General features: G+C 38.0%; 1 protein-coding gene across 2 annotated transcripts in view; it reads right to left on the bottom strand.

Annotated features, from left to right (window-relative positions):
* Positions 1–16,442, bottom strand: part of Vps13c (vacuolar protein sorting 13 homolog C) — a 196,215-nt gene that overhangs the window by 121,748 nt on the left and 58,025 nt on the right. The gene's annotated exons all lie outside the window — the stretch shown is intronic.

The following is a 16,442-nucleotide window of genomic DNA, read 5'->3' on the forward strand; positions in this document are numbered from 1 at the left end:
GACAGAAAAGGCCCAGTGGCCCAGGGCGGGACAGAGCTTCCAATCACTCCTGCAAGGTAGGCGGGCCTGCGACCCACTGGCAGAAGAGGAGCAGCCGCCTGCTGAGAGGCTGAGCCGCCCCCTCCCCCTGCGCCGGCATAGTAGAGGGAACTGGGACCAAACACAGAGCGGGCCCAGCGGCCTGCTGAGGGGCAGAGCCGCCCCCCACCCCCCTCGCCTGCCAGGTAGGGGAAGGGTGACCACAGACAGAAAAGGCCCAGTGGCCCGCGGCGGGACAGAGCTTCCAATCACTCCTGCAAGGTAGGCGGGCCTGGGACCCACCAGCAGAAGAGGAGCAGCCGCCTGCTGAGAGGCTGAGCTGCCCCCTCCCCCTGCGCTGGCATAGTAGAGGGAACTGGGACCAAAGACAGAGCAGGCCCAGCGGCCTGCTGAGGGGCAGAGCCGCCCCCCACCCCCCTCGCCTGCCAGGTAGGGGAAGGGTGACCACCGACAGAAAAGGCCCAGTGGCCCGCGGCGGGACAGAGCTTCCAATCACTCCTGCAAGGTGGGCGGGCCTGCGACCCACCGGCAGAAGAGGAGCATCGGCCTGCTGAGAGGCAGAGCCGCCCCCTCCCCCCCGCGCCTGCAAGGTAGTCGGAACTGAGACCACCATCAGAACAGGTCAGACCTGCAACCGAGAGACAGAACAGGCCCAGTGGCCTGAGGAAGGGTAGAGCCGCCCCCCCCCCACGCCTGCAAAGTAGGCGGACCTGCGACCCACTGGCACTACAGCCCCAGAGGCCTGCAGAGGGGCAGTGCCGCTGCCTGCGCCTGCAAAGTAGGCAGAACGGCGACCACCGACAGAACAAGCCTAGCGGCCCGCAGAGGGACAGAGCCGCCGCCCGCGCCTGCAAGGACGGCGGACCTGCTACCGACTGGCAGAGCAGGCCCAGCGGCCTGCCGGCGTGGTAGGCACATTGCCCCAATTGGCGGAGGGGCAGAGCCGCCGCCCGTGCCTGCGAGGGAGACTTTGCAACTATACAAGACCAATATAAATATATAGGGGGAAAATTCAATAGCACAACAGTTTCACCAAGAAGAAAGGAACGCGAACAGTATGAAGAGACAAGGAAAGAAAGGACCACAAGCATTGCAGGTCAACTCAACTTTAGAAGAGGTAATAGCTGCAGCTGATGGAATGTCAGATAAAGAATTCAGGATATACATGCTTCAGATGATCTGGAGTCTCAAGGAAGACATCAGACAGCAAAATCAGACAATGAAAGATCACTTCAACAATGAATTACATAAACAAATCCAAGAAGCAAAAGATCAACTATACAGGGAAATAGAGGTTATAAAAAACAAACAAACAGAAATCCTAGAAATGCAGGAAGCAATAAGCCAACTTAAAAACTCAATTGAGAATACTACCAGCAGAGTAGAACACTTAGAAGACAGAACATCAGACAATGAAGATAAAGTATTTCAACTTGAAAAGAACATAGACAGCTCAGCAAGACTGTTAAGAAACCATGAGCAGAACATCCAAGAAATATGGGATAACATCAAGAGACCAAATTTAAGAGTCATTGGGATACAGGAAGGAACAGAGTTTCAAACCAAAGGAATGAGCAATCTATTCAATGAAATAATTCGAGAAAACTTCCCAGACTTGAAGAATGAGACAGAACCCCAAATCCTAGAAGCCTACAGGACGCCGAATGTGCAAAATCATAAGAGACCCACACCTAGACACATTATAATGAAGATGCCCAACATACAGAACAAGGAGAGAATTTTAAAAGCTACAAGAGAAAGGAAGCAGATCACATTTAGGGGTAAGCCAATCAGGATAACAGCTGATCTTTCAACACAGACTCTGAAAGCTAGAAGATCCTGGAATAACATATTTCAAACACTGAAAGAAAATGGGTTCCAACCAAGAATTGTGTTTCCAGCGAAATTAAGCTTCAGGATGGAAGATGAAATTAAAACCTTCCACGATAAACAAAAGTTAAAAGAATTTGCAGCTAGAAAACCATCTCTTCAAAACATCCTTGGCAAAACATTACAGGAAGAGGAAATGGAAAATAACAATGAAAACCAACAGTGGGAGGTAGGACACTAAAGGGGGGAAAATAATCAAAGTGGAAAACAAACCATGTTTAGTAACATAAATAAACAAATATGGCTGGAAGAACAACCCATATCTCAATAATAACCCTAAATGTTAATGGCTTAAACTCACCAATCAAGAGACACAGGCTAGTAGAATGGATCACAAAACAAGACCCAACAATATGCTGCCTACAGGAGACGCATTTGATAGGAAAAGACATACATAGGCTGAAGGTGAAAGGTTGGGAAAAATCATATCACTCATATGGACTTCGGAAACAAGCAGGAGTATCCATACTCATATCAAATAAAATAGATTTTAAGCCAAAGTTAATCAAAAGGGATAAAGAGGGACACTACATACTGCTCAAGGGAACCATACACCAACAAGACATAACAATCATAAATATATATGCCCCAAACAATGGTGCAGCTATGTTCATCAAACAAACTCTTCTCAAGTTCAAGAGTCTAATAGACCACCATACAATAATCATGGGAGACTTCAACACACCTCTCTCACCACTGGACAGATCTTCCAAACAAAAGTTGAATAAGGAAACCATAGAACTCAATAACACAATTAATAACCTAGACTTAATTGACATATATAGAATATACCACCCAACATCAAACAGTTACACTTTTTTCTCAGCAGCACATGGATCCTTCTCAAAAATAGATCATATATTATGTCACAGGGAAACTCTTAGACAATACAAAGGAGTAGAGATAATACCATGCATCCTATCTGATCATAATGGAATGGAACTGAAAATCAACGATAAAAGAAGGAAGGAAAAAGAATATATCACTTGGAGAATGAACAATAGGTTACTGAATGATCAATGGGTTATAGAAGACATCAAGGAGGAAATTAAAAAATTCTTAGAGATTAATGAAAACACAGACACAACATATCGGAATCTATGGGACACATTGAAAGCAGTTCTAAGAGGAAAATTCATTGCTTGGAGTTCATTCCTTAAAAAAAGAAAAAACCAACAAATAAATGATCTCATACTTCATCTCAAAATCCTAGAAAAAGAAGAGCAAAACAACAGCAAAAGAAGTAGAAGGCAAGAAATAATTAAAATCAGAGCTGAAATCAATGAAATCGAAACAAAAGAAACAATTGAAAAAATTGACAAAACTAAAAGTTGGTTCTTTGAAAAAATAAACAAAATCGACAGACCCTTAGCCATGCTAGCGAAGAGAAGAAGAGAGAGAACTCAAATCACTAACATACGGGATGAAAGAGGCAATATCACAACAGACACTTCAGAAATACAGAAGATAATCAAAAATTATTTTGAATCCTTATACTCCAATAAATTAGAAGATAGTGAAGGCATAGATAAATTTCTTAAGTCATATGATCTGCCCAGATTGAGTCAGGAGGATATAGACAACCTAAACAGACCAATATCAATTGAGGAAATAGAAGAAACCATCAAAGGACTACCAACTAAGAAAAGCCCAGGACCGGATGGGTATACAGCAGAGTTTTACAAAACCTTTAAAGAGGAACTAATACCAATACTTTTCAAGCTACTTCGGGAAATAGAAAAAGAGGGAGAACTTCCAAATTCATTCTACGAGGCCAACATCACCCTGATACCTAAACCAGACAAAGACACTTCAAAGAAAGAAAACTACAGACCAATATCTCTAATGAACCTAGATGCAAAAATCCTCAATAAAATTCTGGCCACTCGGATACAAAGGCACATCAAAAAAATTGTGCACCATGATCAAGTAGGATTCATCCCTGGGATGCAAGGCTGGTTCAATATAAGGAAATCAATAAATGTTATTCACCACATCAATAGACTTAAAAATAAGAACCATATGATCATCTCGATAGATGCGGAAAAAGCATTCGACAAAGTACAGCATCCCTTTATGTTCAAAACTCTAGAAAAACTAGGGATAACAGGAACATACCTCAATATTGTAAAAGCAATCTATGCTAAGCCTCAGGCTAGCATCATTCTGAATGGAGAAAAATTGAAGGCATTCCCTCTAAAATCTGGAACAAGACAGGGATGCCCTCTCTCACCACTTCTGTTCAACATAGTTCTCGAAACACTGGCCAGAGCAATTAGACAGACGAAAGAAATTAAAGGCATCAAAATAGGAAAAGAAGAACTTAAATTATCACTATTTGCAGATGACATGATTCTATACCTAGCAGACCCAAAAGGGTCTACAAAGAAACTATTAGAGCTAATAAATGAATTCAGCAAAGTGGCAGGATATAAAATCAACACGCATAAATCAAAGGCATTCCTGTATATCAGCGACAAATCCTCTGAAATGGAAATGAGGACAACCACTCCATTCACAATATCTTCAAAAAAAATAAAATACTTGGGAATCAACCTAACAAAAGAGGTGAAAGACTTATACAATGAAAACTACAGAACCCTAAAGAGAGAAATAGAAGAAGATCTTAGAAGATGGAAAAATATACCCTGTTCATGGATAGGCAGAACTAACATCATCAAAATGGCGATATTACCAAAAGTTCTCTATAGGTTTAATGCAATGCCAATCAAAATCCCAACGGCATTTCTTGTAGAAATAGAGAAAGCAATCATGAAATTCATATGGAAAAATAAAAGACCCAGAATAGCAAAAACAATGCTAAGCAGGAAGTGTGAATCAGGCGGTATAGCGATACCAGACTTCAAACTATATTACAGAGCAATAGTAACAAAAACAGCATGGTACTGGTACCAAAACAGGCGGGTGGACCAATGGTACAGAATAGAGGACACAGAAACCAATCCACAAAACTACAACTATCTTATATTTGATAAAGGGTCTAAAAGCATGCAATGGAGGAAGGATAGCATCTTCAACAAATGGTGCTGGGAAAACTGGAAATCCATATGCAACAAAATGAAACTGAATCCCTTTCTCTCGCCATGCACAAAAGTTAATTCAAAATGGATCAAGGAGCTTGATATCAAATCAGAGACGCGCCGTCTGATAGAAGAAAAAGTTGGCTACGATCTACAGTCGGTGGGGTCGGGCTCCAAATTCCTCAATAGGACACCCATAGCACAAAAGTTAATAACTAGAATCAACAAATGGGACTTACTCAAACTAAAAAGTTTTTTCTCAGCAAAAGATACAATAAGAGAGGTAAATAGAGAGCCTACATCCTGGGAACAAATCTTTACTCCTCACACTTCAGATAGAGCCCTAATATCCAGAGTATACAAAGAGCTCAAAAAATTAGACAATAAGAGAACAAACAACCCAATCAACAAATGGGCCAAGGACCTGAACAGACACTTCTCAGAGGAGGACATACAGTCAATCAACAAGTACATGAAAAAATGCTCACCATCTCTAGCAGTCAGAGAAATGCAAATCAAAACCACCCTAAGATACCATCTCACTCCAGTTAGATTGGCAGCCATTATGAAGTCAAACAACAACAAGTGCTGGCGAGGATGTGGGGAAAAGGGTACACTTGTACATTGCTGGTGGGACTGCAAATTGGTGCAGCCAATTTGGAAAGCAGTATGGAGATTTCTTGGAAAGCTGGGAATGGAACCACCATTTGACCCAGCTATTCCCCTTCTCGGTCTATTCCCTAAAGACCTAAAAAGAGCATGCTACAGGGACACTGCTACATCGATGTTCATAGCAGCACAATTCACAATAGCTAGACTGTGGAACCAACCTAGATGCCCTTCAATGGATGAATGGATAAAAAAAATGTGGCATTTATACACAATGGAGTATTACTCTGCATTAAAAAATGACAAAATCATAGAATTTACAGGGAAATGGATGGCATTAGAGCAGATTATGCTAAGTGAAGCTAGCCAATCCCTAAAAAACAAATGTCAAATGTCTTCTTTGATATAAGGAGAGTAGCTAAGAACAGAGTAGGGTCGAAGAGCATGAGAAGAAGATTAACATTAAACAGGGATGAGAGGTGGGAGGGAAAGGGAGAGAGAAGGGAAAATGCATGGAAATGGAAGGAGACCCTCAGAGGTATACAAAAGTACATACAAGAGGAAGTGAGGGGAAGGGGAAAAATAATACGAGGGGGACAAACGAATGTCAGTAAAGGGGGCAGAGAGAGAAGAGGGGAGGGGAGGGGAGGGGAGGGGAGGGGAGGGGAGGGGGGATAGTAGAGGATAGGAAAGACAGCAGAATACAACAGACACTAGTATGGCAATATGTAAATCAATGGATGTGTAACTGATGTGATTCTGCAATCTGTATATGGGGTAAAAATGGGAGCTCATAACCCACTTGAATCAAATTGTGAAATATGATATATCAAGAACTATGTAATGTTTTGAACAGCCAACAATAAAAAAAAAAAAAAAGAACCATGAACTACTATTCAATAATTAAAAGTAACAATCTAACCATACTCATACAACATGAATGAATACCAAAAACATTATGTGAACAATAGAAGCTAACAATATACATAAATGCATTGAACAGGAAAAAACCATTTGTGGTCACATAAGTCATAAAGCGGTTGCTTTTGGAGAGCAGGAGAAGAAAAATGACTAGAAAAGGTCAGCAGGAATGTTTGAGGGATGGAAATAGTCTCTATCTTGGTTTGGATAGCTATTACATAGGCATACTCCATTATCCAAATTCATCAAAATGACCTTAAGATCTGAGTGCTTCGTTGTACATGAATTCTACCTCAAACAAATTTTAAACACACTATTTATAACAAACCCCACAAAAGATGTTCAACATGTACAAAGAAAACCAGAAAACATTATTTAAGAATAAAATGTTATGGTTTGGATATGAGGTATCCCCCAAAAGCTCACATGTGAGACAATGAAAGAAGGTGCGGAGAAGAAATGATTGGCTTAAGAGAGCCTTAACTCAAATCAGTGAACTAATCACCCGAAGGGATTTCCTGAGTGGTAAATGAAGGCAGGTGGAGTGTGACTGGAGGAAGTGGGGCATTGGGGGCATGGCTTTGGGTATATATTTTGTATCTGATGAGTGGAGTCTCTCTACTTTCTGAGCTGCTTCCCCTTGCCATACTCTTTCCACTGTGATGCTCTGCCTCACCTTGAGCGCCAAAGAATGGAGCCAGCCTTCTATGGACAAAGACTATGAAACCATGAACCCTAAATAAACTTTTCTTCATCTACAGTTGTTCTGGTTGAGTCCTTTTAGAGTCACAGTAGCAAAAAAAGCTGACTAAAAACAGGGCATATGCTTTATTTAGGGATCAGAAATTCAATACCATAAAAACTTAAATTCTCCCCCAAATTATAGATTCAATAAAATGGCTATCAAAATCTTGCTCTTTTCATACAAACCAACCATCTGACTCTAAAATTTATAGAGAATTTAAAGGGTCAAGGACAGAGGTAAAACAATCTTAAAAGAAAACCAGAGTGGAAGGATTTACCCAGCTAGCTTGCAGGACTGATTACAAAGTTTAAGTAACTTACTACTAAGACACACATATGGTAAATGTAACAGAACAGAATTTCCACAAGTGTACAGACACCTGACTAGGGATGAGGGGTGAGAGCAGTGAGAAAGCCTGGTCATTTCAATAATGAGTGCTAGGCCAAGTAAAGGGCCATAAAAATGGACCATAGGTCTAACTATATAAGTCAAAATAATGTGAACCCTCTGGCAGAAGATTAGGTATATGACCTATTGCAGTAAGGAAAGATTTTTTAAATTGGACACAAAAAAGCACTAGCCATAAAGGAAAAGATTAACAAATAAAATAACATTGAAAATAAAAATATGTCCCCATTAAGAGATAACATTAAGAAAGTAAAAATGCACATTAGACTGTGGGAAAAGATATTTCGCAAAGTAATTAAAAAATTAAAGACAATCTACTTTGTTTTACTGGGAAATAGTTAACAATCCATCTAACTAGCAAAGGTCTCATATACAGAATATGTAAAGAATTCCTGCAAACCAACAAGAAAAAGACAACCTAATAATGATTAAGAGATGCAAAAGCCACACACAAAAAAGAATGTCTAAAAGGTCAATAAATACATAAGAAAATGCAAAAGCTCTTTAGTCATCCAGTAAATACAAAATAAAACCATAATGAAATACAACTGCATACCCACCATTAAGAATGAATGAAACTGGAAAAGGCAGAAGATGGCCGAATGGAGGGGTCCCTTCCCTAGTGGCTCCATGATGAGAACCAAGAAAAACAGGCAGCTTTTCAACAAGGTGGGTGAATGATCAAGAATTAGGAGAGACTTTAATTTAATACTGAACACACAAAACAGTTCAGGGACTCAGTAGATCTTATAAAATAAGGGGGAAGATCACCAACCCCACATCTATGATAGCAGCCAGAGGTGCAAGCCAGAACAGTCTCTATGTGAATGCAGTAAAGCAATAAAGGAATTAAAGGAAGCCCCATTACCAGGAAGACTAAGGCGTGTCAAGGTAGGGAGAGCTTAGAGATAGGAGACACTGTTCAAAAACACAGTGAGCTGTGCTACACAGTATCCGTGTACAGGAGTGAAGCTGCATCTCTATCAGTGGCATACCTGAAGGACAGCAGAAGAACCATTTTGCAGCCATGACACAGGGACTGGCAGCTCAGGGAACTGATTACTGGCAAACCCAAGCCTGGCCTGAAAAACAAGCTGGGCAAACCCACTGGTTGTGGAAACCCACTTGGCTACTCCCTCCCCCTCCAAACTGGCTGCTTGCAAGACTGACCGGGAGAGAAGCACATGACCGGGAATTTGAAAGGTTGGGGACAGGAGAGATACAGCTCAGAGACTGAATCAGAGACCAGGAATTGTGGGGTCCACAGGCAAAGTATGGGGCTAAGCACAAACTCCTATACCACACGAGTGGAAACCAAAGGAGATTCCTGGGCGCAGTTTTCCAACATGTACTAGCAATTGCTGGGCCTTGGAGGTGTACTGCCTTAAAATCTCCAGACCAAATGGCACCCAGCTAAGAAAGAGGAGCATACCTAGCCCTATACCCTGCCTCCAGGAGCTTCACCTCCAGGACTAACCCTCTCACCCTAGCAACCCCAACCATCCTGAAGGTGGAGCTAGCATCAAACTCCAGACAACCCCACCTAACTGCTGAGAAGAAAAGCTCAGAAACTCTAGAACTAAAAAAAAAAAAAAAAAATTGTTCAATTTTTTCACTGAGACCGTTTTCCCTTTTCTTTTCTTTTCTCTCTCACATATCTACCATTTTCGAAACCAAGTATTTTTCATGCATCAGTTTACTGAGGACTAGGATTTCTGAATAATATAGTATAGTTTTGTTGTGTATTCTTTTAATATTACTTTTTTCTATTTCTAATATTTTTTTTATTTTTACTGTGTATACATTTCCTCTCATTTATATGTTTCCCTGAATTCTCTCTCTTTTCTCCTGCAAACAGCCAACCTCTATTAATTCCTCTTGCACACTTCCTATAATTCTTTACTTCTATATTCTCTCCTTCTTCTTCATAAACATCACATCTTACACCACTTCTGTTTCTGCTTTGTCCATCATTTGAAATTGTAAACTCTTTGCAAACTTACTGTTTATACTGTAGACAATAATTGCATACATCATTTTTGTCTATTGCAACAAAACTATAAATATCTTAATAGGAGCTATTTTAGTTAAGGCTGTAAACTGTTTACATTGGGTGCTGTGATTATTTATCTCCCCCTTAAAGGTGAAGTACAGGAAAACTTCAAGGGATTCTATACATCCATAGCACAGAAATTGCACTGCCTCAGATCCATACTGCTAGATGGGTAGACACACAAACAACATGAAAAAACAAGGTACAAATTGCCCTAAACAAATTAAGATAGTTCAATAACAGAATACAATCCACCAACACCACAGTAGAAGCAATGACAGAGAAGGAGTTTAGAATGTACACAGTTAAACTAATATGTGATATAAAGGATGATGTAAGGAGTAAAATTAGAGATAAAACTCAGGAGATGAAGAACACTTCAATAAAGACATAAAGATTCTGAAAAGAAATCCTCAATAAAGGAAGAAATGAACCAATTATAAATTCAATGGAAAGCAAGACCAACAGATTAGACTGCTTGGAAGAAAGAACTTCAGGCAATGCAGAAAAAATATATAATCTTGAAAACAGAGTTGGTCACAAACAGAAGGTGTTAAGAAACCATGAAGAGAACTTCCAGGAATTATGGGATAACATGAAAAGACAAAATTTAAGATTTATCAGGATAGATGAAGGCAAAGAGACACAAACCAAAGGAATGCACAACCTTTTCAATGAAATAATATCAGAAAATTTCCAAAACCTGAAGAATAAAATGGAAAATCAAATACAAGAGGCTTAGAGGGCCCCAAATGTTCAAAATCATAACAGACCCACAACAAGGCACATTATACTAAAAATACGTAACATACAGAATAAGGATAAAATTTTTAAATGTGGTAAGAGAAAAATATCAGATTATGTATAGGGAGAAACCAATTAGGATGTCAGCTGATTTCTCAACCCAAACTCTCAAAGCTAAGAGGTCTGGAATAATATATCCCAAGCACTGAAAGAAAATGGATGTCTACCAAGAATTCTATATCCAGCAAAATTAACCTTTAGATTCTAAGATGAAATCAAAACCTTCAATGATAAACAAAAGCTAAAAGAATTCACAAATAGAAAGCTGGCACTACAAAACATTCCCAACAAAATATTCCATGAAAATTAAAAGGAAAAAAAAAAAGTAAAGACCAGCAAAGGGAGGAACTACACTAAAGGAATATTCAAAGGAGAAACTAATTCAAACTAATAATCAAAATAAACCAAAATTACTGGGAATACAAATCATATCTCAATAATAACCTTCAACGTTAATGGCCTAAACTCATCCATCAAAAGACATGGACAGGATGACTGGATTTAAAAACAAGACCCATTTGTTGAAGAGCCTATCTTTTCTCCAATGAATGTTTCTGGAACCTGGTCTAATAGAAGATAACTGTAGTTATATGGGTTAGACTTTCTGTCCTCTATTCTGTACCACTGGTCTACCAATCTATTTTGGTGCAAATACCATGCTGTTTCTGTTACTATTGCTCTGTACTATAGTTTAAGGTCTGGGATAGTAATGCCACCAGATTTACTCTTCTTGCTAAGGATTGCTTTGGATAGTCTGGGTCTCTTATTTTTCCAGATGAATTTCATGATTGTTTTTTCTATTTCTATGAAGAATGTCATTGGGATTTTGATCGGAATTGCCTTAAATCTGTGAGTGCTTTTGGTACTATGGTCATTTTGACAATATTAATTCTACCTATTCAAGAACAAGATAGATCTTTCCATCTTCTAAGGTCTTTAGTTTCTTTCTTTAGCATTCTGTAGTTTTTGTTGTAGAGGTCTTTCACCTCTTTCGTTAAGTACATTCCCAAGTATTTTTTTTTTTGAGGCTACTGTAAATGGGGTAGTTTTCCCCATTTCCCTTTCTGTGGATGTGTCACTGATGTACAGAAATGCCTTTGATTTATGGGTGTTGATTTTATATCCAGCTACTTTGCTGAATTCATTTATTAGTTCTAGGAGATTTCTGGTGGAATTTTTTGGGTCCCCTAGGTATAGAATCATACTGTCTGCAAATAGTGATAATTTGAGTTCTTCTTTACCTATCCATATCCCTTTAATTTCTTTCATCTGTCTGATTGTTCTGGCTAGAGTTTCAAGAACTATGTTGAACAGTTATCTTTTCTCCAATGCACGTTTTTGGCATCTTTGTCTAATATAAGATTACTGTAGTTATGTGGATTAGACTTTGTGTCCTCTATTATGCCACAAAGCAAATCTTAGTAAATACAAAAAAGTAGAGAGAGTACTCTGCATTCTATCAGACCACAATGGAATGAAATTAGAAATCAATGATAAAATAAAAAAATGGAGACGAAATAATATGTTTTTGAATGAACAAGGGGTTGCAAAAGATATCAAGGAGGAGATTAAAAAATTCTTAGAGAGAACACCAATACAACATATCGAAATCTCTGAGCAAATCTTTACCACAAAAACATCAGATAGAGCACTAAACTCTAGGATATATAAAGCACTCAAAAACCTTAACCCCCAAAAAACAAATATCCCAATCAATAAAGGGGCCAAGGAACTGAACAGACACTTCTCAGAAAAGGATATCAACAAACATGAAAAAACGTTCAACATCTCTAGCAATTAGAGACCAAATAAACCAAAATGACTGGGAATAAAAATCATATCTCAATAATAACCTTCAATATTAATGGCCTAAATTTCCAAGTATGGAGATTCCTTGGAAAACTAGGAATGGAACCACCATTTGACCCAGCTATCCCACTCCTCTGTTTATACCCAAATGACTTAAAAACAGCATACTACAGGGACACAGCCACATCAATGTTTATAGCAGCACAATTCACAATAGCTAAATTGTAGAACTAACCACATGCCCTTCAGCAGATGAATGGATAGGGAAACTTTGGTGTATATATTTCACAATGGAACATTACTCAGCATTAAAAGAGAATAAAATCATGGCATTTGCAGGTAAATAGATGGAGTTGGAGAATATAATGCTAAGTGAAGCAAGCCAATCCCAAAAAGACAAAGGCCAAATGTTTTCTTTGATATGAGAATGACTCATCATAACGGGGATGGAGGCAGCAGGAGCATAGGAGGAAGGGGGAAATTTTAGATAGGGCAAAAGAGAGGGAGCGGATGGGAGGGGGCAAAGGGGTAGGAATGATGGTGGAATAAGTTAGACATCCTTACCCTAAGTACATGTATGAAGACACAAATGTTGTGAAAATACTTTGTGTACAATCAGTGGTTTGAATATTTGTGCTCTATATGTGTAATATGAAATGAATTGCATTCTGGCATCATGTATAACAAATCAGAATAAATAAATAATTTTTTTAACAAAAAAAGAGCCAGCAATATGCTGTCTCCAAGAGAATCACCTCATGGACACAAACATCCACAGACTGAAGGTGAAAGGATGGAAAAAAACATATCATTCACATGGAATGCATAAACAAGCAGAGGTTTCAATCCTCATATCAGATAAAGGACATCAAACCAAAGGTAATCAAAGGGATAAAGAAGGACATTTCAAACTGCTTAAGGGAATTATAAATCAACAACACATAACAATCATAAATATTTATGTCCCAAACAATGGAGCATCTATGTACATCAAATAAGCCCTTCTGAATTTCAAGAATCAAATAGACCACAACACAATAATATGTGGACAAATTTCTAGAGACATGCTCTCACACCACTGGATACATCCTCCAAACAAAAACTAAACAAAGAAACTATAGAACTAAATAATATGATCAATAATTTAGACTTAACAGACATATAGAGAATATTTTATCCATCAATGAGCGAATACACCTTCTTGTCAGCAGTACATGGATCCTTCTCTAAAACAGACCATGTTTTATGCCACAAAACAACTCTTAGCAAATACAAAAAGCTACAGATACTATCCTGAATTCTATCAGATCATAATGGAATGCAATTAGCAATCAATGACAAAATATAAAACAGAAGCTGCTCTAACTCCTGGAGACTAAATAATATGCTACTGAATAACTAATGAATAGCAGACTAAATCAGGGATGAAATAAAAAAAAATACTCACAGGTAAATGAGAATAGCAATATAACATATCAAAATCTCTGGGACACTATGAAGGCAGGGCTAAAAGAAAACATCATTACATATTGAACTTATTCATTAAAAGAATAAAAAGTCAAAAAATAAATGACTTTGCATTATTTCTCAAAGCCCTAGAAACAGAAAAACAAATCAACACCAAATGCAGAAGACAGGAAAAAATTAAAATCAGAGCTGAAATCAATGAAATTGAAACAAAAAGAAATAATTCAAAAAACTGACAAAACAAAAAGTTGATTCCTTGAAAAAATAAATAAAATTGATAAAACTTTAACCATGCTAATGAAGAAAAAGAGAAAACTCAAATTACTAAATTTTACGATGAAAAAGGAAATATCACAACAGACGACTGAAATACAGAAGATAATCAGAAAGTATTTTGAAAATTTATATTCCAATAAAATAGAAAATCTTGAAAACATAGACAAATTTCTAGAGACATATGACCTATCCAAAATGAATCAGAAGTACATACACAATTTATACTGATCAATTTCAAGCAATGAAACAGAACACACCCAGTAGCTCACACTTAAAATCTCAGCGGCTTGAGAAGCTGAGAAAAGAAGATCACAAGTTCAAAGCCAGTCTCAGCAAAAGCGAAGCACTGATCAACTCAGTGAGAGCCTGTCTCTAAAAAAAAAATATAGAAAATAGGGTTGGGCATGTGGCTAAGTGGTCTAATACCCCTGAATTCAATCCCTGGTACCCCTCCCAAGAAAAGAGCCTACCAACTAAGAAAAGCCTATGACCAGACAGATTCTCAGCCAAGTTCTACAAGACCTTCAGAGAAGAATTAACACCAATACTGAAATAAAAAAGGAGGGGTGCCTTCCAAACTCATTCTTTAAAGCTAGTATCATCTTGATACCAAAACCAGACAAAGACACATCAAGGAAAGAAAACTTCAAACGAATATCCCGGATGAACATATGTGCAAAAATCTCAATACAATTCTGGCAAATCACATATAAAACAATTACCATGATCAAATGGGGTTCATCCCAGGAAAACAAGGTTGATTCAACATACTGAAATTAATAAATATAATTCATCATGTCAATAGACTTAAAGACAAGAATCATATGATTATCTCAATAGATGTTGAAAAAGCATTTGACAAAATATAACACCCCTTCGTGTTCAAAACACTAGAAAAACTAGGGACAGTAAGAACATACCTCAATATTGTAAACCCAAGGTCAACATCATTCTACATGGAGAAAAACTGAAAGCATTCCCTCTAAGAACTAGAACAAGATAGGAATGCCCTCTTTCACCACTTCTATTCAAAGTAGGCCTTGAAACTCTAGCCAGTGCAATTAGACAGAAGAAAGAAATTAAAGGAATACAAATAGGAAGAGAAGAACTCAAACTATCACTATTTGCAGATGACATGATTCTATATTTAGAAGACACAAAAATTCCACCAGAAAACTTTTAGAACCAATAAATGAATTATGCAAAGTAGAAGGATATAAAATTAACACCCATAAATCAAATGTGTTCCTATACATCAGTGCTGAATCCACTGAAAGAGAAGTCAGGAAAATTATCTCATTCACAATAGCCTCAAAAAAATAAAAATAAAAATGTCTGACAGTCAATCTAGCAAAGGAGGTAAAAGACCTCTAATGAAAACTATAGAACACTAAAGAAAGAAATTGAAGAAGACATGAGAAGATGGAAAGACCTCCCTGCTCTTGAATAGGCAGAATTAACATTGTCAAAATGGCCGTACTACCAAAAGCATTGTACAGATTTAATGCAATTCCTATTAAAATCCCAATGATATTCTTCATAAAAATAGAAAACGCAATCATGAAATTCATTTGAAAAATAAGAGACCCAGAATAGCCAATGCAATCCTTAGCAAGAAAAGTGAAGCAGGAGGAATCATGATATCAAACCTTAAATTATACCACAGAGCTATCATCAACAAAAATGGCATGGTACTGGCACCAAAACAGGCACAAAGACCAAAGGTACAGATTAAAAGACACAAAGACAAACCCACATAAATACAGTTGTCTCATACTATACAAAGGCACCAAAAACATACACTGGAGAAAAGATAGCCTCTTCAACAAATGGTTCTGGAAATCCATATGAAGCAAAATGAAATTAAACCCCTATTTCTCACCCCACACAAAACTCAACTCAAAGTGGATCAAAGACTTAGGCACCAGAACAGAAACCCTGCACATACCAGAAGACAAAGTAGGCCCATTTCTTCACCAAATCAGCTAAAGAACTGACTTCCTTAACAAGACTCATAAAACACAAGCAGCAAAATTAAGAATCAACAAATGGAATGCTGTCAAATTAAAAAGCTTCTTCACAGCAAAGGAAACAATCAATAACATGAAAACAAGAGCCTAGAAAATGGGAGAAAATCTTTGTCACCTGCACCTAAGATAAAGTATTAATCTACAGGATATATAAAAGAAAGAGGGGCTGGGGTAGCTCTACCAAGCTCAATGGTAGAGCGCTTGCCTCACATATGTGAGGCACTGGGTTTGATTCTCAGCACTGCATATGAATAAATGAATAAAATAAAGGTCCATCAACAACTTAAAAAATATTTTTTAAAAAAAGCAAAAAACACAAATAACCCAATCATTAAATGGGCTAAGGAACT

This window comes from Marmota flaviventris, chromosome 2 (genome assembly GCF_047511675.1).
Source record: "Marmota flaviventris isolate mMarFla1 chromosome 2, mMarFla1.hap1, whole genome shotgun sequence".
Classification (NCBI taxonomy): domain Eukaryota; kingdom Metazoa; phylum Chordata; class Mammalia; order Rodentia; family Sciuridae; genus Marmota; species Marmota flaviventris.